The sequence below is a fragment of the Lynx canadensis genome, chromosome D4, assembly GCF_007474595.2.
Source record: "Lynx canadensis isolate LIC74 chromosome D4, mLynCan4.pri.v2, whole genome shotgun sequence".
NCBI classification, from domain to species: Eukaryota; Metazoa; Chordata; class Mammalia; order Carnivora; family Felidae; genus Lynx; species Lynx canadensis.
In genome coordinates this window covers 80235412-80261637 of record NC_044315.2, presented here as the reverse complement: position 1 = coordinate 80261637, position 26226 = coordinate 80235412, and the positions used below count along the sequence as shown (strand labels likewise).

Here is a 26226-nt window from a genome sequence, read left to right as displayed (position 1 = left end):
TCTGGGACAAGTTGAACATCAAAATGAACAATGGTGATAAAGGATCGCTATATATTAAATTAAAAAATAATCCAGTGTTCACTTCAGCATCACATCTACTAAAATTGGATGATACAGGGAAGATTAGATGGCCCTTCACAAGGATAACATGCAAATTCAGAAAGCATTCCATAAAAAAAAAAAGGTAATCCATGAGTGCATAACTACACTCCAATCAAAAAAAAAAAAAAAAAAAGAAGAATGGAGAGAGAGCTCTGCTACAGAGAAGACTGTCAGCTAATAAATGTAAAAGAAATTAGAAAATCATCATTTTGCAATCACCATAGTAATAATCGATTCAGGTAAGATCATTCATGGATGTGAAAAGCTGTTGGGGGAACAAAATACTCATACAGTCTTAAAGTATCTCCCCAGATACCACTTATTAATTACAAAGAGAAAATGTACCTTTACAGTGAAGACATCTGGTGGACACCACCCTAACCAAGTTGTATAAGAAAAACTCAGCTCAGTCCGGTGTGTCTCCTTTATGACTCACACACAACACTTCACTTCTGACACTTCAAATGTGTGGTTGAGGCAGGAGTGGGGTGGTCCACACCAGAAATTCTCTGTAACACCTGTTGGGTATCCTATGATTTAACTCAACTCTAACACTATCTATCTGGAGATAGATCAGATCCCAGATTAAGGGCCCAGTCCCACAAGACTGCTCCCACCCTACTTTGATGCCAATCATAAGCAGTAGGTCCCCAGGTTACCCACAACTTCTGTCCAATTTGGCAACAAATTAAAAGCTCCCATAACCCCATCCTCAGTGTCAATTAATTTGCTAGAGCTTCTCACAGAACTCAGGGAAACACTTGTGTTAACCAGTTTATGACAAGCTACGATGAAGGATATGGAACAGCCAAATGGACATCCATAGGGTGAGCTCTGGGAGGGGTCCTGAGCACAGGAGCTCCTGTCGCCATGGAGTTGGGATATGTCATCCTCCATGTGTGGATGTGTTGGAAAACCTGGAGGCACTCTGAACCCCATACTCTGGGGACTTCTGTAGAGGCTTCATCACCTAGGCATGATTGATCATTAACTGCATTTCCGACCCTTCTCTCTTCTCAAGAGGGAGTGAGAGGCAGGGCTGAAAGCTCAAAACATCTAATCATGGCTTTGTCTTTCAGGTGACCAGCCCTCATCCAAGAGCCATCCAGGAGCCCACCATTAGAGCAAAAGACACTCCTATCACCCTAGGAAAATCACAAGAGTTTCAGGAGCTCAGTGTCAGGACCTGGGGTGAAAGACCAAATACTAGAACAAAACACGATCCTAGTGCTCCAATAACTTAGGAAATTACAAGGGGAGGCAAACTCTTAACAGACTCTTAAATACAGAGAACCAATGGAGGGTTGCTGGAAAGGTGTTGGGTGGGGGGATGGGCTAAATGGGCAAGGGGCATTAACGAGGGCACTTGTTGGGATGAGCACTGGGTGTTATATGTAAGTGATGAATCACTAAATTCTACTCCCGAAACCATCACCATACTATATGTTAACTAACTTGGATTTAAATAAATTTTTTTAGAAAAAGGACATTACAAGGGGTTCAGGAGCCCTGTTCCAGGAACCAAGGGCAGAGACTAATATCTATTTTCTACGATCTCACACAAGTGATCGAGTTCAGCATCACTACCAACGGCACACATGACAACATGTGCCTTCTGATGCGATGCCCTAGGAAAACATGGCATCATCTGAATAGCATTTTTGCCCAAAGATGTATAACTTGATCAAATAATGAGGCGATACTAGACGAGCCTAAATTGCGGGACATTTTCTAAAACAACTGTCCTAGACTCTTCAGAAATGGCAAACACGTGAAAGACCACCTGCCCCCCTGCCAGAAGTGGGGAGAATTGTTCCAGGTTAATGGAGACTAAAGAGACATCGCAATTAAATGCTTTCTATACTTCTAGATGAAAACTAAAAAGCTATAAAGGATGTAATCAGGCCGACTGGAGAAATTCAAACATGGACTATTTTTAGGTATTATCAATCTTGTATTTGTTGAGTGTGACAGTGACATCATAATGGTGGAGAGAAGTGTTTTTGTTCGTAGGAGACATGCTGAAGATTTCAGGAGTGAAGAGTTTTCACATCAGTAGCTTTTAAATGGTTCAGGGGAAAAGTGAGTGTGTGTGTGTGTGTGTGTGTGTGTGTGTGTACATGCACACAGGGATAAAGCAGCTATGGGAAAATTGGTGAACCTACATGAAGTGGGGGTTTACTGTACAGTTCTCCCAACTTCTCTGTTTATCTGAATTTCTTAAAATATAAAGCTGAGGGGAAAATGGAGACAAAATAGTGACAGTCCCTAAAAAGCTATTTGATGAGCTAACATTAATAATGGGCCTGGCACACAGTAGATGTTCAATAAAACACAGCTAGTATTGGGGGTAATAGTTACTTAAGAACAAACAACCAAATCTTTGCAAAGCATCGCTTATTATCCATTCAACAAACATACACTCAGCAGCACCTCATATGTGCAAAGTCTGTGCTAGGAGCTGCGGACAGAGGGAGGAAAAAGACACATTCTTTTCTGATGGGGAGCTTATAAGACCATGGAGGAAGACAGAAGAGCAGGTGACTACAACATTTGTCCAGAGAGGACAAGTGAGGCTCGGTGAAGGAGTGACTGATCGCTTCAGGTTAAGAGCAAGTAGTTGGCGCCAGTGGTCTGCTTCCTGGATGCAATGATACAGTAGCCAACAGGTTGCACCTGAGTTTTTAGGGGCACCAACCATCGCCCAGATGGACCAGCTTACATAAGTATTGAGTTCCTGGTCATAGAATGTCCAGACCAATACAGGGATGAACTTCTGTCTGGAATGTGAGAATCAAAATTCTCCAGCTGGGAATGCCCTGCCCAAACTCCAGTCACATTGGCCTTCCTTTGGTTTCTCCAGGTAACCCGGGTCCACCTTGCTCAGGGCGTTTTAGGGCTCTCCTCACTCTAACTGATGCTGCTTCCCCTGTGCCTCAGATCCCTTCCTCAGAGGCCTTTCCTCAGCTTTCTCAAGGCTCCTGCTGCATTCTGGGTTTCTTTTCCTCATAGCTCTGCTTCAGTTGTAAATAATTCATTTTTGCAAAAGTATCTGTTCTGTGTCCAACATCATTAGACTATAAACTCCAAGAGACCAAGAACTGCCTCTCTCACATTCACAATGGTCTCCCTAGCACCTGCACGGTGCCCAGCATGCGTAGTATGAAATAGACATTGTTGAATGAATGAGGAGTCTTGGAAATCCCTGTGGGTTCTCAGAGAAGAGAATGGAAAGGGAACACACATTTTTTTAACTGTCTAATAAATGCCAGGCTCTGTGCCAGGCAGTCCACATCCATCATCTTATTGATTCCTTTGCTTCCTCAAAGATACTGTGAGATGTGGGTATCACCACCCCCATTTTACAAATGAGGAGATGAGGATTTGGATGCTACATATCTTGCCAAAGGACTGGCAAATGCCAGCAAAGCCAGGATTCAAACCTAGCGTGGTTATTTTCAAAGACACCCCCATAGTCCCCTTCATACCTGCACCCTTGTAGAGGAAGCCAACATGGCGGAACAGCATGGAAGTTTTCTGTGTGTCTCACGTCCATGAAAAACAGCCAGACCAACACTAACCCATCCTGCACACCTAGAAAACTGATCTGAGGATTAATACAACAACCTGCACAACCTGAACCACAGAACTCAGCAGGTACATGGCGTGGAGAGGTGATCTTGGGGAGAGAGAAGCCATGGAGGGCAGGGTGGTGCTTTTGCATGTGGAGAGAGGACAGAGATGGTGGGAAGAACACAAGAAAAGCACCCCTCCCCAAAAGCAGCTGGAGAGAAAGTGGAAAATTGGAAACAGCCACAGGGACTGAACTTAAAAGGGAGAAAGGAGAAAGGAGAGGGTTTAAATTCCATGAAGACTGTAAACAGGGGGAGTGCAGAGTCTGCAACTCCACAGCTTGATACCTGGCAGTGCTCTGGTGGCAAGGGCGAATCCCCAGAAGCAGAGTGGGGTCCGGGAGGTTCTCGGGCCACATGGGGAGAAGCAGCTCCACTGCTGGAAGGACATTTGGTAGAGACTGTTGAGGCCACCTGGGCCCAGCAGACCCCAGAGAAAGGCCACATTCGCTGGTGCTGGAAAAAGGTCGTTAAGAGTGAAGCCTGGTGCCAGATGTGTGTTGTAATTTTCCATAATCCCTGAAATCCTGCTGTTACACCATCTAGCGAACTTTTTCTGGGGTGGGCTGGCACCCAGCCGTAGTCTCTGGGCTTTGACAGCAGCATGGTCCCACAAACGTTCCTGGGTGCAGCCAGCACCCAGCCATTGCTCAGTGAGACCCTCCCCTAGAGGGGTGAATGGGTCAAAGCCGCAATCCCTCAGAAGTAAGGGGCCGCGGAAAACAGCTACATCTGAGACAAAACTCAGGAGAGAGGTACTACCTGGGGCTTGGTCACGGACAGTGTAAAAAGCTGGGAGTGGACGAAAACTGAAGACAAAGGACAGATGTGCAATTGCTGATCGGGGAGAACAGAGTTCCGATACTAGAGACTGAGTAGCTGGGTGATGCCATTTTCAACACTCCCGCGCACGCTCGTATGCACCTACAAGCGCCACAACAATCCACCCCAGTAGGCTAGCAGCGCCATCTAGTGGAGAATGAAGCTGTTACACTAAGCCCCGCCCAACTGGGCCAACCTCGCTGTTCAACAGAAGTCTCACCGCCTGGTTAGTTTATGGACTATAAAGCACTTCATAGTATGACTTCTAGGGGAAAACGAAGTAATTTCGGTCATGTGTCAGTCTGTTAGGTCCATCTATTTAATTTTCTTTTTTCTTTCTTTCTCCTTTTCATTTCTTTTCTTTTTCTTGAATACAGAAAGAGAAAAAATTCATTTTTATTTTCAATTTTTATTAAAAATATTTTTAATTTTTGTGCTTTTTTTTTTACTTTTGTGTAAATTTTTTCAAATTCTATTTTACTTCCATCATTTCATTTTAGTCTACTTCAGTGTATTCATTTTCTCAAATTTTCAAACAATTTCCTTTTTTTTTCTTCTTTCCCCTTTTTTCTCTAATCTATCAAGCACTTTAAACGCCCATACCAAAACGCACTTAGGATCTAGCATCATTTATTCAATTTTGTGTGTGTGTTTCATTTTTTTAATTTTAATATTTTTTAACTTTAATTTTTAAAAAAATTTTTCTACCTCATTAAATCCTTTTCTCCCTTCAAAATGATGAAACGAAGGAATTCACCCCAAAAGAAAGAGAAAGAAGAAACGACAGCCAGGGACTTAACCAACACAGGTACAAGCAAGATGTCTGAACCAGAATTTAGAATCACAATAATAAGAATACTAGCTGGAGTTGAAAATAGATTAGAATCCCTTTCTGCAAAGATACAAGAAGTAAAAACTAGTTAGGATGAAATTAAAAATGCCATAACTGAGCTGCAATCATGAATGGATGCCACGGTGGCAAGGATGGATGAGGCAGAACAAAGAATCAGTGATATAGAGAACAAATTACGGAGAATAATGAAGCAGAAAAAAGAGGGAGATTAAGGCAAAAGAGCATGATTTAAGAATTAGAGAAGTCAGTGGCTCATTAAAAAGGAACAACATCAGACTCATAGGGGTCCCAGAGGAGGAAGAGAGAGAAATAGGGGTAGAAGGGTTATGTGAGCAAATCATAGTGGAAAACTTTCCTAACGTGGGGAAAGACACAGACATCAAAATCCAGGAAGCACAGAGGACTCCCATTAGATTCATACCTGCACCCCTGTCTGACGCTTTTGCACAGATTTTGGCCCCATCACTGGAAACCAGAAAGATCACGATAACAGTCCTAACAACCATGCCTACATTGGGGAAAATTGCCTTTGTGCAAAGCATGTTCACAGGCGTTATCCTTTTCAGTCTTATTGGTCTAACAATTGGTATGTGCCTAAGTAATTTCTGATGTGTGTTTTTTGTTTTAACAAGTGGGATCTTGTGCACAGTATCCTTTTGTCTTTCAAACTCATTTGTGGAGGTTTTGCCACATGTTTTAAAGCATTTAGTAATCAAATTTGTTAAACCTTTGTGATTTGTTTTATAAATCATAGAACGGATTTACTCATATTTTTCCTAAAGTCTACTTATTTATTGATTTTATCTTAAAAACATTTTTTTAAACATTTAAGTGTTTGGTCCATTGGTGATAAGGTAGCAAATTCAGTTTTCTCTTTTTCACATGGCCTAGCTAATTATATCACCTCCATTGATGGACTAATCCAAAGGGCTTACTTCTGATGGGTCCCCGTTACTCCCTCTGGTATTCAGACTAAAAACAACACTGGTGTCAGAGAGGCTCAAAAGAAAGGCTCTATTTATTTCTGAAAGAATTCAGAACACTCTGAGGAGAGCCCCAGTTCTGCCCCTAACTCACAGGATGGCCTTGCACAGTTCCTTTCCCCACTGGGCACCTTGCTCAGTTTAAATATCTGCCCTACAGGGCAAAGAGAGAGGGTACAAAGTAATCTCTGGCATTGACAATTATTCATCTAAAAGAGTCCTGAAAAACTCTTGCCTTAAGAAGAAGTGTTAATTAAAATAACACCAAGAAATCTTTTTTTTTTTTTGTAATCTATCAGGCAAACACTGAAAAGATTGATGTACTTACTCACTGTTGGCAAAGATGTGGGAAAATAAACTCTGCTAAGCTGGCTGCTAATGGGAGTGTAAATTGATTCTGCTTTTTGGAGGAGGGCATGTTGGCCACATTTATTGAGGGTAAAATGCACACGTCCTTGAACACAGCTAGTCCACTTCGAGGAATTCTGAAAAGTAGAGGATGACATAAAGATATTTTCTGAAACGTTCATCATTGAAAAAAAAAGAAAACTGGAAACAACCCAAATATGCATCAATCAAAAGTTGGATAAATGATGATATAATGTCATAGTTAGGGGTGTTAAAAAGAAAACCACACGTCCAAAAGAGAGTCGGTTACGCTAGGCCATGTCACCAAACTGGGGCTCAGTAGCTAACCTAATTGCAGTCTCAACCTCCCCCAGAGATAGTTTTCAGAGGTCAGTTAGCAATATGCTCAGCACCAATAAGTTGATCTGTCACATGGGCCCTCTCCAGTCCCCAAAGGGAGATGAGATAATCCACCCATTAAGACCCTTTTGTCCCCCAAAGGAAGGTGACCTCACCCAAAATAATCCTTTCTCCTGTTATGATTTCCTTGCCCTGTCTTTAAAAACCTTTCCCTTTTGGGGTGCCTGGGTGGATCAGTCAGTTGAGTCATGATCCCACAGTTTGTGGGTTCTAGCCCCGTGTTGGGCTCTGTGCTGACAGTGTGGAGCCTGCTTCAGGTTTTCTGGCTCCCTCTCTCTCTGCCCATCCCCTGTTTGTACACTCTTTCAAAAATAAACATTAAAAAATAATCATCATCAAATAAAAAGCTGTCCCTTTCTGTAGCCCTTTGAGCTGCCCTCTACTTGCTAGATGGGATGCTGCCCAATTCACAAATCGATTCATAAAGCTAATTAGATCTTTAAAATTAACTTGAACTTTTGTTCTTTAACAGGGGGTTGAATTCTGGCTTCCCCACTTCCTAGCTATGTGACATCGTGCAAGTTACTTAACCTCTCTGTATCTTTCTCATTAGTAAAAATGGAGTGACGATGGAGTCTACCTCACAGTCTTCTTGTGAGGATTAAATAAGATAATACTCATATCTCTGTGCCTGGCACATAGTAAGCACCCCCAAAATATGAGCTATTATAACCATAATATACATTTAGGTGAACATTTGGAAGTTTACTGAGTGTCCTTTCAATGGAATATTGGATGCTATACTTGATTCTACAGGGGTCTAAGTCTTTCACTGTCTTTGACTAGGCTATTTCACAACCCTGCAAATTTCAGAAAAGTTACGGTAATGTGAACTATTCTTGCCCACAGAAATGCAAATTGATCTTGGCCTGAAAATGTACAATTTTAAGAGATGATTTCAAACACCACTTTATTGCTCTAAAGATAATAACTGACTCTGCATCTATTGGCAAATTTATGTATAGATCTAGATATAGATAGATCTGATTCTCCTTTGAACTGGCTTTAGTTTATTATTGGTTCTTTCATTAATTACTGTTAAATACAATCTTTGACAGGGGCACCTGGCTGGCTCAATCAGTAGAGCATGCAATGCTTGATCTCAGGGTTTTAAGCTCGAGGCCCATGTTCAATGTAGAGATTACTTAAAAATAAAATCTTTAAAAAAATTACAACCTTTGACAAGTGTTCATTTTATGTTTGTAAGCAAGTCACGATATTGACTTTTTAAAAATTGTAACAGTGTTTCTAGTATGATCCTATCTTCACTATAGAGATACATGTCTTTATATTCCTTAGAGAAAGCCAAGAAGGATGAACATAAAAATGTTTATGAAGACTATCTCAGGCGGGTGCCTGGCTGGCTGTCAGTGGAGCGTGTGACTCTTGATCTCAGGGGTTGTAAGTTCGAGCTCCCCATTGGATATAGAGATTACTTAAAAATAAAATCTTGGAAAAAAAAAGAATACCTTGAGCAGGGGTAGGTAAATAATACAGTAAAACCTTGGTTCACGAGCATAAATTGTTCCGGAAACATGCTTATAAGCCAAAGCACTTGAATATCAAAACAAATTTCCCCAGAAGAAATCATGGAAACTCAGATGATTTGTTCCACAACCCAAAAATATTCATACAAAAATTATCGCAATACTGTAATATAATAAAGAAAATACAAAATATAAAGAAAAATAAATTAACCTGCACTTCCCTTTGAAAACCTTCGTGGCTGGTGTGAGGGAGACAAGAGAGAGGAGGGTTATTGTGTAGGATGACTTTCACTGTCACCAATGGAATCACTGCTCTCTATTGGCTCAATGGAATCTTCTTCTTTTCGTGCAACTTTAACAAGGAACCTATCCAATGACTTAGAATGAAGCAAAGCATTCCTAAGCTTATCCTTCTATGGAAAAGCAAAGGACCGTCCATAGGTGCTCTGAAGTTACAAAAAATACACTAGTGCCAGTTGTGGGCACCCCTTCCAACGTTCTGAAAAATCACTGATTTCTGCCAAACACCATAGCCTGAGACCGAGCATCTGAGCATGGGAGACATCACCCACAATCTCGCAGCAAGAGAGAGAAGAGAGAGAAGAACTATTGGCTCAGCTGTGATCATGTGACATTCAGTACCACATACTACCTGTTTGTACTACTTGTATTGCAAGACATCGCTTGTTTATTAAGTTAAAATTTATTAGAAATGTTTGCCCGTCTTGCGGAACACTCGCAGAACAAGTTACTTGCAATCCAAGGTTTTACTCAATTTCAGTTGACTTTGACTCTCTTCTTTGTACATTTCTATACTGTCCAAAAATTTTCATGCTGAACATCTGTTTTATGACAAGTTAAAAAAAAAACAAAACAAAAACATTCTCCTTTTTTTTAATTACATAGTTTTCATTTTTTTTAAATAACATAGTTTTGTTTGTTTTTTTTTTTAATGTTTATTTATTTTTGAGAGGGAGAGAGAGACAGAGCTCAAGAGGGGAAGGGCCAGAGAGAGAGGGGGACACAGAATCCGAAGCAGGCCCCAGGCTCCAAGCTGTCAGCACAGAGCCCAACGTGGGGCTCTAACTCATAAACCGTGAGGTCATGACCCAAGCCGAAATCGGATGTTTAACCGACTGAGCCACCCAGACGCCCCAAAAACATTCTCCTTTTTAAAAGACATAACAGAAAACTCTCCTGCTGGAACCAGTCATTTGGGATGGGATGAGAGAGAGTTAAAAGAGGTCAAGTGTGAGCAGCTTCCTCACTCTCTAGGGCTCTGTGTTTGGTTATTTAGGTAAGGAAACCCCTTGGGAAGTGGGGAGCCCAGTTTAATTACCAGCAGACCTGTTTTTCCTGACATAGGGCACTCAGGCCCAGAACAATCTCAAGGGGCAAAGCCTCAAAGTCTTCTTAGTGACTGGGCTGGGGGTGGTCAAGTCTGAGGCTTGGACTTCAGTGCTGGCTCTTTCAGCCTCTTTGATCTTGAGCTGGTCAATTAATTCAGGCTCCAGCCACAGAAACAGAAAGTCAGCCCTGGAGGAGACTCTGATCCCTTCCTACTACTGAAATGAAAACAAGCCTGGAGAGGGGAAGGAAACAGCAGAGGTCACAGAGCAAATTAGGAGTCACTCTAGCACTAGAACCCCAGAATCCCAAGTTCTGGCCCAATGAGCTTCTACTCACTATAGTGGGTTGACTGTGAGGGGCCTCCAATGCTAAGCCAAGAAGACTAGCCCAAGAGAAGCAGGCACGTTGAACAGAACAAGCCAGGGCCAAGGTCAGGGCTGTGCTTTAGGAAAAGTCTTCTCACAGAATGGGGCGGGGGGGGGGAGGGAGCTGTTAGCACACCCCTCCCCCATCTGGTGGCTGGGCCAGGAAAGGGAGGCTACTCTTGTGACTGAACACTTTACAGACCTTTAATAAATTGCCATTGCAAAGCTGCCTGCCATTTTAATTACACTGGAAGAGAAAACGGACTGCACTTTTTTTGTTTGAGGAAAAACAGTGCTGGGGACTTTTGTTACATGAAGAGAGACGGAGATCTCCCTTGAAATGGAGCCCTGTGGGACAATAAGGCAGCATAAAGGAAAGGCTGAGCTCCTGGTGGGTCTGGAATTGGCTCTTCTTGGGGCTGGAGCTCGGCTGGGTCAAGGGGCCTCTCCTTGTGGTCCCTGCCAGGAACTGGGGAGAGAGGCGCCATCCCCCTTCCTGGGGACTGAGGAGGCCAGGCCAGGCCAGGCCATGGATTCTGGCATCCGGTCTTAAGTTCCTCATTGTTATGTGCAGTGTTCCCTAGCCTTGAGGCCCCAAATTGCACAATTTTGCCATTTCAATGGACTACCTACATCACTGTTCACTTAATATTTTTCTGTAAGTCTACTCACTTTCAATAATAAAGACATTTATGAGGTTACATCAATGGGAAATCATCATTTCCATAAAAATAAATACAAGGAAAACAAAACAGTGTGATTAAACTCTAGCTAGATACTGTTGCCTGCTCTCTTGTTAGAAAGGGAGACTAGCACGTGTTAGAGAACTTTTACAAGGATATTAGATACTCCAGGAGGCTTTCCTGATTTATTCAGAGGAAATGGAAGATAATGGAAAATAGAATGACTATCGCACAATGTGGTTCAGTGACTTAATGCCTTTGTGTCCCTCACCCTCTCTGAATGCCTGATTCCTCACCTGTGAAAGGGAAATGTTGGCAGAAGTGAATCCAGAGGCTTCTCTGAGAGATAATAATGGTGATAATAATGAGGATGATAATGATGCTATCAGGAAGGCATTGGTAAAATTCCTTAAGCTAAACCTTGCAGTGTTAGGTATGCTCTTTGGGGAACTGAGTTAGTAGTCTGGGTCTTTGGGCAAAAGAAGAGCGGAGAGAACAGCTGCAGACAGGCCAGCAGATGAGCTGCCTGGTCAACAGAAATTAGCAACCTACTAGGATGGATTTGTGGAAAATTAAAGCGTTCCCTGGGTTGGAAGAAATGTCAAGGAAGTAAAACTGAATAAGGATACTGGACCTCTGATGGTCATTCAGGACAGGTGTTTGGACAATACTGGCTGAGTATTAAAGTGAAGGATAACTGGTGCACCTGGATGGCTCAGTTGGTTGAGCGTCCGACTCTTGATCTTAGCTTGGGTCTTGATCTCAGGGTTGTGAGTTCAGGCCCCATGTTGGGCCCCACATTGGGCTCCTTGTTGGGCGTGAAGCCTACTTAAAAAAATAAACAAATAAAAACAAAAATAAATAAGGTGACGGATAACTACTAATAGCCAAACAACGAGGAGATGAGTATTATAGTTATTGTCCTCCACTTTACACACAAGGAAAATGAGACTATAATATTAGGTGACTGCCAGAAAATTCATAGCAAAATTACACTCCATGCTTTCATTCTTTTCAATATTTCAACAAATGCCTGAACATGCTTAAGCCCTGGGGCAGGGCAGCAATGGGATAGATACATACGAAGAAGGAGAAGGAGAAGGAGAAGGAGGAGGAGGAGGAGGAGGAGGAGGAGGAGGAGAAGAAGAAAAAAAAGAGGAGAAGGAGAAGAAGAAGAAGAAGAAGAAGAAGAAGAAGAAGAAGAAGAAGAAAGAGAAGGAGATTTGCAAAAACAAAATGGACAATATGATCTTGTTTACGTAAAAGAAAAAAACAGCAAAGTTATATCTTCGTGTATATGCATCCATACGTACAGAGGCTTAGAAATAGATCTGATAGCAGTGTTAATGATTGGGTGGAGTCAGGTAGGGAAACAGGGGACTTTAGCTTTACCTGTATTGTTTGAGGTAGTAGTAATAATAAGTTTCTATATTATTTGGCTTATTAAAAAATTAAAAATGACGGTCATGAGCCGAATTGTGTTCCATCCCCAAATCATATGATGATAGCCCTAACATCAGTACCTGAGAATGTGGCTGTATCTGGAGATAAGGTTTTTAAGAGGTAATGAAGCCAACACGAGGTCATCAGGATGGGCCCTAATCAAACACGACTAGCCTCCTTATAGGCAGAGGAAATTTGGGACCCAGAGACACACACAGGGAAGACCACGTGAAGACACAGGGAGAAGACGGCCATCAGCAAGCTGAGGAGTGAGGCCTCAGAAGAAACCAACCCCCAGACATCTTGGTCTTGGACTTTCAGCCTCCAGAATTGTGAGAAAATAAATTTCTGTTGTTTAAGCCACCCAATCTGTGATATTTGTTATGGCATCTGTAAATGAAAAAAAAAATTCAGTAACACTTGTTCAGGATGGTAAGGAAGCCTTTATTCTGGACTAGTGTTAGGTATAGGGGCTGTGATGGGATTTTACAATGGGGGAGAGAGATGGGCTCAACTCCAAGCACACCACGGGCTAGTAGGAATTTGTAGCCAGGGAGTAGCGTGGGGTCAGGGGATGGAAATTTACTAAGAGGAAACAACAGGGATTAGGGGGGCTACTGGCTATATCAACCTAACAGGATTTTAATTGAAGACAGGCCCAGTGTTGAGACATCACTCAATGGATGGTGGAGGATGAGGAACCTGATTGGACGGTGAGGGTGATCAGGTATCAAGAGTTGGGGGTTCTTGCTAAAATGACTTAGTAGGGTTCTTACTAAAACTGGATTTTATAGCAAAATGCACAGATGGGTCTAAGAGAAGGTCCAGGAGGGTGACCAAAGTTAGCTCAAGCAAAGAATTTTTGTCACAGTCCCAGCAAATTAATACAATGACCAAAGTAAGTTCCTGACTTCCAGGCGTTCTAGCCTTGTGGGAGAAGCAGCTAATGGTAGAACCTCACTATGATACTGGGAAAACTGGGGGATGTACTGCAAATGCACAAATGAGGTACTGCAAATACATGGAGCTGGGGGTGGGGGGACAGAATTGAGTCTGGCAGGTTTCACAGAGGAAGTGGCTTTTGAGCTGGGCCTTGAATGATGTGTAGCAGAAGGAACTTGGGGGTATGTTGGTGGTTGGAGGGGGGATGGGAAAGATGGGGACTATTTCTGGAGGAAACACGTAAGTAAAGGTCTGGCAGTGAAGATCTGTCCTGGGTCAGGTTAAGACGGGGGAGCCACACCTGAGCACAGGCTTTATAAGAGGACTGGGGAGATGTAGCTGAAAGTGTTCTTTGGAAGGGGCCATTTGTTGGCTATTGGCCATCATGGAGGGAGTAACAGCATCATATTTGCTTTGTGGGAAGACCACTCTGACAGTCCATGAACCGGGGGTTGAAAAGTGACGGTCCGAGCACCTTTCAGATCCACAGAAATGCTTTGTTTGACACACCTCGTTTTTTTTTTTTTAATTAATTAACTGTTCTAACAGTTCACAAATTATAACTACTTGATTTAAATAATTTAATCAATAATTTATTAACAGAATTTGAATTTATATAATATCTATAATAAATAACATTAATTTATACAGACCAACAAAATAAAATTAATTGTAATTATGTTAACTTATACATAAATTATAAATATTATTAATAAATTGGAAGAACTCGTAAAATTTCAGAGTTTTTTGAAAATCTTTTAATGGGCATTGTGGCTTGAATTGTGTCCCACATCAGGTATGTTGAAATAGTCCTAACCCTTAGTACCTGTGAATTTGACCTAATTTGGAAATAGAGTCTTCGCAGATGCAATTAAGACGAGGTCATGCTGGAGCAAGAGAGGCCCTTCATCCAACATGAACTGTGTCCTTATAAGCAGAGACAAGGGACACAGAAACACCAGCGGAAAAATGCCATGTGGCTGATGACAGAAGCAGAGATCGGAACAATGTACCTTGAAGCCAAGCAAGAGCAAGGATTGACAGCCACCATCAGAAGCTAAAAGAGGCAAGGAAAGATTCAACCACTTAATCCTCCTCACAACATTATATAAAACCTCATGCTACAGATGAGAACACTGAGGCTCAGAAAGGTTACATGGCTTAGATGATAAGAAGTGACACTGCCCCATTGCCTACTAGGTGCCAGGCACTGAGCTGAGCACTTAATGTGTGAGCTCACTGAATCCTCACAATACCTTTGAGCTAGGTATTATCATTATCCCCAATTATTTCCCCTCTCCCCTGTTGCGATGAGGAAAGTGAGGTACCAAAGGGCAAGTAACTTGCTCAAGTTAGTCACCACTGAAGCTGAGATGGATGTAGCACTCCATTCCATGCTTCTGTCTGGATCCACAGCCCTTGCTCTACAAAGGCGCAGACTTGTTAGTTAAGGGGTTGTTTACCTTTCATTCATTTGTTCATTGATGAATGCTGTAATGCTTGATGTGTTTTTGAAGGGGGAAGCTGGGTATAGCATGGAAAGCATAGGCTCAAGTGTTCAGAGTCTTGGGTTCTGGTCTAGCCTGGGCCTCAGTTTCCCCATATGTGAAATGTGGGGATTCTACTGGCCAATCTCGAAGGTCCCTTCTTGCACCAAGAGTCTATTTTTCTGTGATTCCCCAGCCTTGGGAAGAAGTTACCGATCACTAATACAATAGCTCAGGATGCTAACTCATTGGCCAATGTCTCCACAAATGACAGACAAAGCCAGGATTTTAATCCGAGTACACTTGACTCTCAAAGCTTCTGCACTTCCTCCTGAGTTCGGAAAAGAGAGGAACTAAAACAGAGGCCCAAGGACATACAACTGCCAAACCAGATCTGTGCAACACAACTGGGACCACTGACCAAAGCCCAGGAGTTCTGACTGGGGAGCTGGCCTGGCATGGGCCTGTTACACCCTCTTGTGGAGCATGTCTGAAATGCTCCGTTCTGCCAGCTTTTTCATTTCGGTACCAGAATAGATGTAGGAATCCCGGAAGCAGGAAGTAGTTGTCCTAATAGATTTGAAAACCAGCAACTCCAGCTATTGTCCTAAAACAGAGACTGTTTGGAGGCGCCTGGGTGGCTCAGTGGGTTAAGCATCTGACTCTTGACTTCAGCTCAGGTCATTATCTCGCTATTCCGGGGTTCAAGCCCCGCGTCCAGCTACAGGCTGAGAATGCAGAGCCTGCTTGGGAATTCTCTCTCTCTCCCTCTCTCTGTGCCCCTCCCCTACCTCTCTCTCTCTCCCAAAACTAAATATGCTTAAAAAACAAAGATTGTTTGAAGGCATCAAATAATACAATAAACTTAAAAAAAAAAATCCAGAGACTGTTTGAAGGCACCCTTCACTTAGGGAAGCCCAGCTGCCCTGTATTCATTTATCGATGAAACAGATCATTTGTTGTTTCTGTTTTTACATCTTGTACATACATTCTGTTTTACATCTTGTATCAGGTATAAAGCAGTAACACAAACGTACTTTTCCTCCTTAGTTCACAGTGAGGGAGGTCAGACATTAAACCTGTAAAACCCAGAATACATTCGAAGGCAAGAAAGAATTTTTCCTTCACGTTCCCTTTTCCCTGTTTTCTTTCCAATATCTGGAGAAGAAAAGGATCTTTAGCAAGACCAAAGAATGAGAGATGAAGACTTTTAAGCCTAACAGTTCATTAAAATTATGTCTATCTGCTCTCAAAAGTTTCATTTGTGTCACAGATGCTGTGTTTTGGGGATTCTAAAATAACTAAGTCCTCACCTATACTGAAGTGCTAGTCCCTCTTCTCCCAGGGAAATCAGCAGCAGTGCCCAGATTTAAGCTTGGAGTCTGCAGGGATCTCCTCCAGGAGGGACCTGACATTATGGCCACCCAAGAAGGATGGGAATAAGGGGGGCAGGTTATGGTGGAGAGGGATTTTAGATATATTCCTAACCTTCACAACAATCCAATATGGGGTACCATATACCTATTTTACAGACGAGGAAACTAAGGCCCAGAGAGATTCAAAACCTTGCCCAAATCTAAGAGCTAATAGGCTACAGAGTTGGAATTTAAGTGTTAGAAAAGCAATAGATTAGGAATCCAGTCTGGTTTTTCATCATAGGTCTAAACTGGCTTGCTGAGCAACTGCTGACCAAGTCAGTTAACATCTCAGATCTCTGTTTTCCCTTCTGCATAATGGAGGCTTGGCTCAAAAGGCATCCATAGACCCTTTCTGGTCTGCCAGTATTCGAGGCTGAGCAGAAAAACAGGATGGGGGCCCTGAGGGGCTCCGATGGACAGGAGGAGAGAGGAGCTCAAGTCCAAGTACAATCATTAGTCACTGAAGAGTGAATCACTGATGAGCGAATGCCCTGTTAACTGTGATGTGTGATCACCTGGCAGCCTCTCATAGCTTGGCTCTCATAGCTTTCTTGGGAAGAGAACACAGAACTTCTGAAACCTCAGATTCCCTTATCCAGCAGACTTTAAAGTTTTAAACAGAAGTACCATCCATTAAAAAAAACTTAAAACATTAACTGCTATGTGAAGGTTTGGGGGGGGGGGAGGGAGTGTTTAAGGAGGGAATTGACAGGGTCAGAGACAACCTAATTAGACCTCACAGTGTACGAGGGAGGTTCAAATATGTGGGCCCTATCCCCTCTCAACCCCTTCCCAAAATGTGTGTGTTTGGGGTGGCACAGCAGGAATGGAAAAGGGAAGGCCCAACCCTTTGCCCTGGACCCTATTCCAGCCAGTCTCTCTGATCAGCTGAACCTACAGGAGTCTTGTTCTCCCATTTGTCCCGTTGTCTTTCCCTCTCCCAATTACTTTTATTATTCTGCAGAAACTCTTCTGATCTCAGTTGAATGCTGTGACAGCAGATAAAGGTGTTTTTCTTTCCCAACAGACATGGAGAGACTGCTTCAGGAGCTATTGATGGGCCCTCAGAAATGTAATTGCAGCTACTGTTTCCCGTGGGCTTCTTCATACCAGGCACTCTGCTAAGAGCTTGGCATGCTTTACCTCATTTTCTCTTCACAACCACCAGAGGAATTAGATACTACGATTTCCTCATTTTGGAGGCAAGGAAATGAAGAATTAGAGACCTCATGGAACTTATCCAAAGGCACACAGCTCCTAAGAGGCCAGGCTGGGGCTCAAATCCAATTATGGTGTTGGGTAATTTCTGACCTGTCAGTTTGGGTCCTTCTTGTAGTTGTTGGTTCTGTTATGGTTGCTTCTTCTGCTGTTTCTAAGCCTCGCTCTTTGTTCACCATAGACGGTAGAGGGGAACCCCTTTTCTCCAGTCTGGGTTTCAATTGGAAGGGTTTTTTTCTAACCTCATTTCCTGCTTCCTCTCCCTGCTTTATCCATTCCTGCATAGATGAGGAACGGCTCTTTTGATAAATTTGAAAACACCTGGTCGTGCCTATTCAACATTGTCCTTCTTACGGGGAGGGAGCCGCTCCTGGGGCTCTGCCCCCCTTTAGCAGTGGGAGCTGTCCTAGTCTTTGCAGCCCAGGTCTGGGATTCATTATTAGTGGTGCCCTTCAGCTACCAGCTCTGAAAGCTTCTTTGCCAGCCTGGCTTCTTATCACTAGTAAAGGCGATCTTTTTGTTTTCTTCCCCAACCTGTTCAGAACTCAGGCAAAGTAATCAGGATGCTATTTACTCAGAGTCCCTCAGAGAGCCCACATGGCATAGCCTGAGGGAATTACACTGGTGGGAGAGTTTCATGGTCTGCTGCTAGTTCCAATCCTTATCTTGGTGGCTTCAGAGTAGAACTCCAACTTCCTCGGGCCTTCGAGCGCTATTGCCTGCCCCCTCTTAGGCAAAGGGCAGTGTGGCAGAAATGGCTAGTGGTTTCTCAGTATCTGTTCTTTTCTCCCTCTATTAATAATAGTCCTCCCCAGAATAAAGACTAGATTTCCCAATGTCCCTTGCATTTAGGTGTGGCCACGTGACTCATCAATGCCATGTGAGTAGAAGTGATGAGCACAACTTCTGTATCATACGTGAAAGAGAAGGCACTTTCTATCCACTTCTTTTTCTCTCCTCTACTGGCTGGAATGGGACATGATGGTGGAAGCTATGTTTTGGGGGTAGCAGTGCAATAACCAAGGAAGAGCTTAAAAATTGCCACCTGAAACCTGCCATATCACCCCTAGACTACCTATCCAAACTTTTATGTGAGAGAGGAGTAAACTTCTACCTTGTGAAAGCCTCTATCATTTTTTGGTCCCATAGTTACAGCATCTGAACCCATGTATCCTAACTAACACAGGTAGGGGCCCAAGAAGTTGCTTCCCGATTTCGAGGAGGGGTGTAAGGCTCTGGCGCCTGATTCACATGTATGAGGGAATCAGTGAATAAGGGAAAGATAGAAGGATAGAGCATCTGTTGGATGCTTGGAATATTCTAGATAACTGTGCCTGGTACTTTCAGTTACACTTTCTCAGTTGACCTAGACAACAATTCCATTGGGGTACATTTATTATTCCATTTTGTAGTTTAGGATCTGAGAAGTAATTTGACTAATGTCAGGTAACTAATAAAATGTTTGCTGGAAGTGGAGCTACAGTCACCATGCTTCTTAAAACCATATTCTTTCATCCGCAGCATACTACACACTCACCAAATATTGTACAACACAATGAAATCTTGCCCCCATTGGAAGCCGACCCTCCATGGGTCTCTTGTTGTTTCCGCACACTTTGTGAGCACAAGGACTATCATTTGTCCCAGACTATTTTTTTCTTTTCTTTTTTTAATCTTTATTTATTTTTGAGAGAGAGAGAGCAGAGGAGCAACAGAGAGAAAAGGAGACACAGAATCCGAAGCAGGCTCCGGGCTCTGAGCTGTCAGCACAGAACCGGACACAGGGCCGTGAGACCATGACCCGAGCCGAAGTCGGACGCTTAACGGACTGAGTCACCCAGGTGTCCCTCCCAGACTATTTTTTCAAGGATGTTTATATACCAAAGAGCCTTCAAAAATAGAGTTTCCCTTCAGAGTAAAGGACAGAAATGCTCACTCTCCACTAGGAAAGATTTGGTTTCCCTAAGCTCAGAGTTCCCTTCCCGTAACATATTGTGTGTTCAGACAGCCAAGAACTGAGGCAAAAGTGTTGATGTATGTGTTGCACGAACTGTTGTGAATAATGCAGTCTTTTGTCTCTGACCCAGAGGTTTTGCGTCTTTTTGCGTCTTCTGCTTCTATCCAGGAAACTGCATTAGGCTAAATTATTAGCTTGCAACTAAGGTAAAATCTCAGTTCTTGACAGCACCTGCCATATTTGTACCGTGGTGACAGTCACCATCAGTTTGATACACTTGTGTCACATCACACACGCTTTTAACCTACATTATTTCAACTAAATGTAAAAGGTCAACAGAGCAATAAAGAAAATCATACTATTTTGCATGTGATAAAAGAGCCAAATCTGCTATTTTCTTAGTAGATTTCAGTTTATCCTGTAGATCTCATGGTGTGGTCATTTGCCATAGTAAGTGTGATTCTAAAGTTGAAAGATGCACATTTTTTAGGGGCGCCTGGGTGGTTCAGCTGGTTGAGTGTCAGACTTCAGCTCAGGTCATGATCTCATGGTTCATGGGTTTCAGCCCCACATCGAGCTCTGTGCTGATAGCTCGGAGCCTGGAGCCTGCTTTGGATTCTGTGTCTCCCTCTCTCTCTGCCCCTCCCCCACTCATGTTCTGTCTCTCTGTGTCTGTCAAAAATAAAGAAACATTTTTAAAAAAAAAGAGAGATGCTGGGGCGCCTGGGTGGCGCAGTCAGTTAAGCGTCCGACTTCAGCCAGGTCACGATCTCGCGGTCCGGGAGTTCGAGCCCCGCGTCAGGCTCTGGGCTGATGGCTCAGAGCCTGGAGCCTGTTTCCGATTCTGTGTCTCCCTCTCTCTCTGCCCCTCCCCCGTTCATGCTCTGTACTCTCTCTGTCCCAAAATAAATAAAAAAAACGTTGAAAAAAAATTAAAAAAAAAAAAAGAGAGATGCACATTTTTTTCACGTAACATGGCCTCTAAATCTAAACCACTCACTTCTTTTGGTGGTCAGCCAAAGAGATGGCCATCAGATCTGACACCAGAGGAAAACTAAGAAACAATGAACAGTCTCTAGTGTGGAGCTTTCCTGAGGAGTTTAAGTATACTTTTCACCTTAGGTAATTCTGCTGTGGTTGTTAAGAGAAGTCATGCCCTAATAAACTGTGATGCCAGAGGATTACAGTTTGGGGGGACTGGTATAAGATCCATGGCTACGTTGGAGGGGGGACTATTTTAATGGTCAAAACACTTCTTTTCCAATTGAGTATATCATGTACTCATCCTTACATTTATGCATTATTTTCTTCTTTTGTATCATGAATTTGCATCGAATCCTTTTTCATATCCAGAGACTAAAAAGTCTCATGCGCTTGATTATGACTTCTCTGTCAATCTGCTAAATTTTTAAGTACATCAATTGCTATTTCTTCTTTGGTTGATGTAGTATTTTTTATTTGTTTGTTTTTACTTAATTGAATTACATATCACTGGAGATTAACCAACTACACTTAAAAATGCACTTAAAAATTAGGTTCTTAAATAAAATTCAGAGTACAGATTGTTTTGGTTTTGCTATGTCTTCAATATCATCCAGGAACTAGAACACCAAAATTTTAGTATCTGGTTCTAGATTTATGGCAACTCCAAAACCACTGGACAAAACGGGGTGAGTGGAGAGAGACAGACAGACAGACAGAGAGACCGAGAGAGAGGGAAAAAATATATAACCTAAGACTAGGAACAAAAATTCTAAAATGCATGAGCAAAATTAACCAATGTAATTAAGCCTATAAAACCAATTAGGAGATGAACTAATTTGGTTTAAATAAGCACAATAGATAGATCCGAAAATAACTTCAAAATTTTAGGCTCTGGAGAAAGATAAAGACTAGGAAAACATCGATTTTTATTAAAAAACTATACAAATATAAACAGGGAGAAATGAAACAAGAATGGGTAGAGATGACAAAGAATCAGTACCTGGAGTGATCCCAATTCTCTCTCCCTAGGAATAGGTAGCCCCTTGTACATTTGCTGTATCTTCCAGCTGACCACCAGCTTGTGTCATTTACACCACATGCCGATGATGAACATCTCTTTGCTGTGCTCCAATCTAGGACTGAAAAGTCAAGGTATGTATGGGTTGGTGGGACAGTTTCAGTCCCTCCCTATCTAGAGCCCTCCACCATACCATCCAAAGCCCCTTGCCATGTGGTCTCTCTCATGTGTTTTCCTTTGCCAGAAATGCAACAGCATAGAGCATATCAGTAAGTCTGATGCTCAAATAGCTACTGGGGAGTTGCCAGTCTCCTCTTCCTATAGGCACACCTAGTCTTCACTAGTGATTCCCTGGGAGCCCTGTTCCCTTGCTTCTAGGAAGGGATATAATCCCCCCATGGAGAGCAGGAAGGGATACGTCTCTTTCCAGAACACCACTCTCCCAAAGGCTGACTCCCCTGTCAACTCTCTATTCTTTCCACTGATTAGTGGTGATGGTTTATCTGTGGGGAGAAGGGATGGGCATGGAGAATGGGTGGGGTGTATCGGAGTGGAGATAGGGCTTGGTGGAAGGGCTGGTTTCTCCAACCAATGGCTCTTTAAATGTCCTCCTGGAAGACAGCTAGTTCCAGTAACTGGCGGTGGGTACCTTATGTACTTTTTGATTTTTAGATTTGGGCCTCAGCAGCAGTTTCAGGACAGTAGGAAAAATCCCTCTCAGTGTCCATTTACACAAATATATATATATTTCCCCCTCCCTTAAAAAAAAGGTGTCCATTCATTTATTTTGGGAGAGAGGGAGAGAGAGAGCAAGTGTGAGTGGGTGAGCCACACCCACCCACACACACACACACACACATAGAGAGAGAGAGAGAGAGAGAGAGAGAGAGAATATCCCAAGCAGGCTGTGCACTGTCAGCACAGAGCCCCATGTGGAGTTCCACCTCATGGTTCATGAGATTGTGACCTAAGCCAAAACCAAGAGCCAGAAGCTTAACCGACTCAGCCACCCAGGTGCCTCTCCCCTTTCTTTTATAGTTTAATGAATGTTGGCATACTATTTGCTTTTCTTATTTTTTTCACTTGAAGTATTCCTTAAAGATAGTTCCATATCAGGACATACTATGTGCCTCAGTCTTTTAATTGCTGCATATATTACACAATATGGATGTATTAAAATTTATTAGGGGCGCCTGGGTGGCTTAGTCGGTTGAACGTCTGACTTCGGCTCAGGTCATCATCTCACAGTCTGTGAGTTCAAGCCCCGCGTCGGGCTTTGTGCTGACAGCTCGGAGCCTGGAGCCTGCTTCGGATTCTGTGTCTCCCTCTCTCTCTGCCCCTCCCCCACTCATGCTCTCTCTCTGTCTCAATAATAAATAAAAACATTAAAAAATTTATTATAACAGCTCTCTAGTGATAGTTTGTCTCTAGTCTTTTACAAACAGTGCTGTAACCAATATTTTGTGTACATATCTCTTTTCATATAAGCAGCCTTAAAGAAAAAAGTTAACTAGGAACCCTAATAGACAGGCATCCAATGGACAGCTCTAATTATGCTGCAGTTGGTCACATACACCTCTCCTTTGAAAATTGTGATTTATTACAAGAATTGACAATATCTATAGTCTTTAATTGTATTGCTTAGCATGTAATAGACACATTACATTCACAACGTTTCTCTTCAATGCTGCATCCAGGGTAACCTCTTCCACACAGACTTAAGTAACAGTTAGAAATCTATACTTAATGGGGCCCACTGGCTCAGGTCATGTTCTCACCTGAGTTCGAACCTGTGTCAGGCTCTGTGCTGACAATCCAGAGCCTGGAGACTGCTTTGGATTCTCTTTCTCTCTCTCTCAATCTCTCCCCCCCCCAACCCTCCCCCACTCATGCTCTCTCTCTCCTTCAAAATTAAATAAACATTAAAAAAATAAAAGGAATCTACACTTAAGCTGCTAACAAGTGGAAATAAGGGATGAAGTCTAGAATGGGGCTTAGGAATGGGTGCTCTGAAGTTATATGTGCCTGAGTTCAAGTCCCAGCACTACCAATATTTATGTATTTTATAGTTTCTGACCTGTATGACACACAGTTTTATCATTCATAAGATGGGGTGAATATAGTACTGACTTCATGGGGATGTTGCAGGGATTAAATAAGAAAGTATACATGATTCCTAGGTCAGTTCCTACTTCACAGAGGGACTGCACGCAAATTCCCCCAGGGGCCAAGACGGGGAGGAGAGGCAGAGAATGGTCTTGGGAGCCAGGCTGTCTGGATTCAAGTCCTGGGTCTGTCACTTCCTAGTTGTGGCTTCAGGCGAGTTACTCTACTTCTCTGGATCTCAGTTTTCTTATCTTTAAAATGGGAGACAACAAATAAAAATAAAAAACTAAAATATAAATAAAATGGGGATGATGGTCCTCTCTACCTTATAATTTGGTTGCCAACTCAAATCATCAATACAAGGAAACTGCTTAGAACACTGCATGGCACATGGAAACCTAGGTATTATTTTTTTCAAGGTCATCTCTTTCATTCCCCTGCCTCTGAGCAATCATTTATTCCAGAAGCATTTCCTAACCATTTGCTATACATGAAGTTTTCAATTCAGGTGACAATTGGATATATAGAAACTCTCTAGCCAGACCTAAGCTCACAGTTGGACAAGTAAAGGCAATTCGTCCACAGCTTTCATATTTACTTGGCATAGGCGAATTTCTTGATTTCAGAGATGTTAAATTGTGACCGCAAACAAACTATACTTATTGGAGTTAAAGAATACAGGGGAAAAAAAGAATATAGGAATAGAAGCATAGACCTACAGGGCTAGAAGAGATTCCAATATTACCTTATATTGGATTATCACATAATAGCCATTCCTATGTATTAAATATTTATATGTCAAGCATTTTGTACATATTACCTCACTTAATTTTCAAAAGGACCCATGTGTGATAGGTATCATTATCCTTATTTTGCAGAAAAGATTGAGGATCTGAGAAATCAAGTGACATGCCCAATGGTGGGCCATTCGTAAGATGAAAATGAGGTATTCGCACACAGGTCTTTCTGAAAATAAGAGGTTTGTAAACTGTCATGCACTTTCCCAAAGAAATCTCACTTGTCTGTAGCAAAGATAGCTTATGAAAGCTCTTCGGTGTCTAGAGAGAGCTTGAACTTCATTTTGGGTGACTGAGACAGGGCAGTCTTATCCATTAGCTACAACAGGCACGGTGCCCACAAAAATGTTTTAAGTGCTTTTAAAAGTCAGGGGAAAAAAAAGATGAACTTGTAGGTCAAAGAAAATGTTTTGCTGTACAACATTGATATATTCATCTCTATACCAATTTAGTTGTAAAATGTGAGCTATATAAGAATACGCATGTTTGTACATAAATATACATATGTATATGTTATCTATCTACCTACCTATCTACCCACCTCCACAAACACAAGGCCAATGTGTCGCGGTTCCACGAAAGTCATAACGCGGCCTTGCGAAGTGCGCTAAACTTTCTGGGAAGGGGAGAATAGCAAACCAAGTTGGAGAGTGGGAAGCGGTGGTCAAATTGTGGAAAATGTGGTAACAATTTCTCTGCTCCCATCAAAGGAATCCTAAAAGAGAGGTTAAAAAGACAAAGGTGAAACAGAATAGGAAGCGCCCACGTTCTAGTCGCATGATCTTGGGACCAGTGACTTGATCAACGTGAACCTCAGTTTCGCCATCGATAAAATGGGGATAGGTACCTGGGACCTGGTTAGGGACCAAAGTGCTCACTGCTACGTAGGAATCGTTCAATACATACACGTTGAGTGAACGCTGTAATTGTATGGTTAGCATTGTGGCCGGTGTACCACATGCGTCCAGTAAGTAGTAGTCGGTGGCATTAAAAATTGTAAAAAGTCCAGAAAAGTGACAAACCTAGCCCTCCAAGACCTACTGGTCTCTCCGTAGGTTCCACGCGAACCTGCGCAGTAACTTCTCTAGAAGGCGAGAGCACGCGAATGCGCTTGCGCGGAAGCGCTTTCCTCCGCCCCTTGAGGCGCCACGGTCAGTGGGGCGGGCCTCGGCGGCGGCGCGACAAGTCCAGAGGGAAGGGCTGAGGAAGGGGCGTGGCTAGGGAAGCCAGGCCCCGGCCACCCTCTTCCGGGGCTCCGCCAGCTGCGCGCGCATTCTCCCCCCCCCCCTCCCCGCCTTCTTTTGTGGTCCGGCCCATTGCGAGGGTGACAGGAAACCCTGTGCAGGGAGCGCCGCCATCTTGGACCTGCCCGAGGAAGATCCTGAGGGAGCCGCAGGAGCAGTCGCCGCTGCCACCGCTACTGCTGCCAGTGCGTCTGCACCTCCTCGGCCAGCCCGCTAGCTGCCGGGGCCTCGGCCGATCGCCCCTGCTCCTCTCCAGCTGCGCCCGCACTCCTCTTCATCGTCCTGACGCCCCCCTCCCGCCCGGAAAGCTGCCCAGCCACCAGCAACCCCCCAGGTAACGCGGGCCTTCCGCAGTGTCCGTCCGGCCGAGGCCTCCTCGCCCGGCTCGCCGGGGGCCGGGATGCGGACGACTGCGAGCAGGGCGGCGGGCGGGTGGCGCCGCAGGGCCGGCCCTGCCAGGCCGCGGCGAGCCCGGGGTCGGCGCCGGGCACCTCGGCGCCCGGCCCGACGGGACTCCCGTGCGGGGGCGGGGGGTGTCCCTGCGCTGCGTCCGCCCGAGCCTCTGGT

General features: G+C 43.4%; 1 protein-coding gene, 1 long non-coding RNA gene and 1 other non-coding gene across 3 annotated transcripts in view; 2 read left to right on the top strand and 1 right to left on the bottom strand.

Annotated features, from left to right (window-relative positions):
* The first annotated feature begins 74 nt into the window (after window positions 1–74).
* On the top strand, window positions 75–178 carry LOC115500190. Its single transcript, XR_003964437.1, has one exon. It is a non-coding gene; the product is annotated as a U6 spliceosomal RNA (small nuclear RNA).
* A 6557-nt stretch (window positions 179–6735) lies between these two features.
* LOC115500043 lies at window positions 6736–25813 on the bottom strand. Its single transcript, XR_003964356.1, has 4 exons — window positions 25781–25813; window positions 24945–25130; window positions 21495–21633; window positions 6736–6877 (listed from the first exon to the last, which is right to left on the bottom strand). It is a non-coding gene; the product is annotated as an uncharacterized LOC115500043 (long non-coding RNA).
* RAB14 (RAB14, member RAS oncogene family) overlaps window positions 25736–26226 on the top strand; it is a 25212-nt gene continuing 24721 nt past the window's right edge. The window contains exon 1 of the mRNA XM_030294354.2: window positions 25736–25993. The gene's annotated coding sequence lies outside the window, so the exon portion shown is untranslated. The remainder of the gene's footprint in view (window positions 25994–26226) is intronic.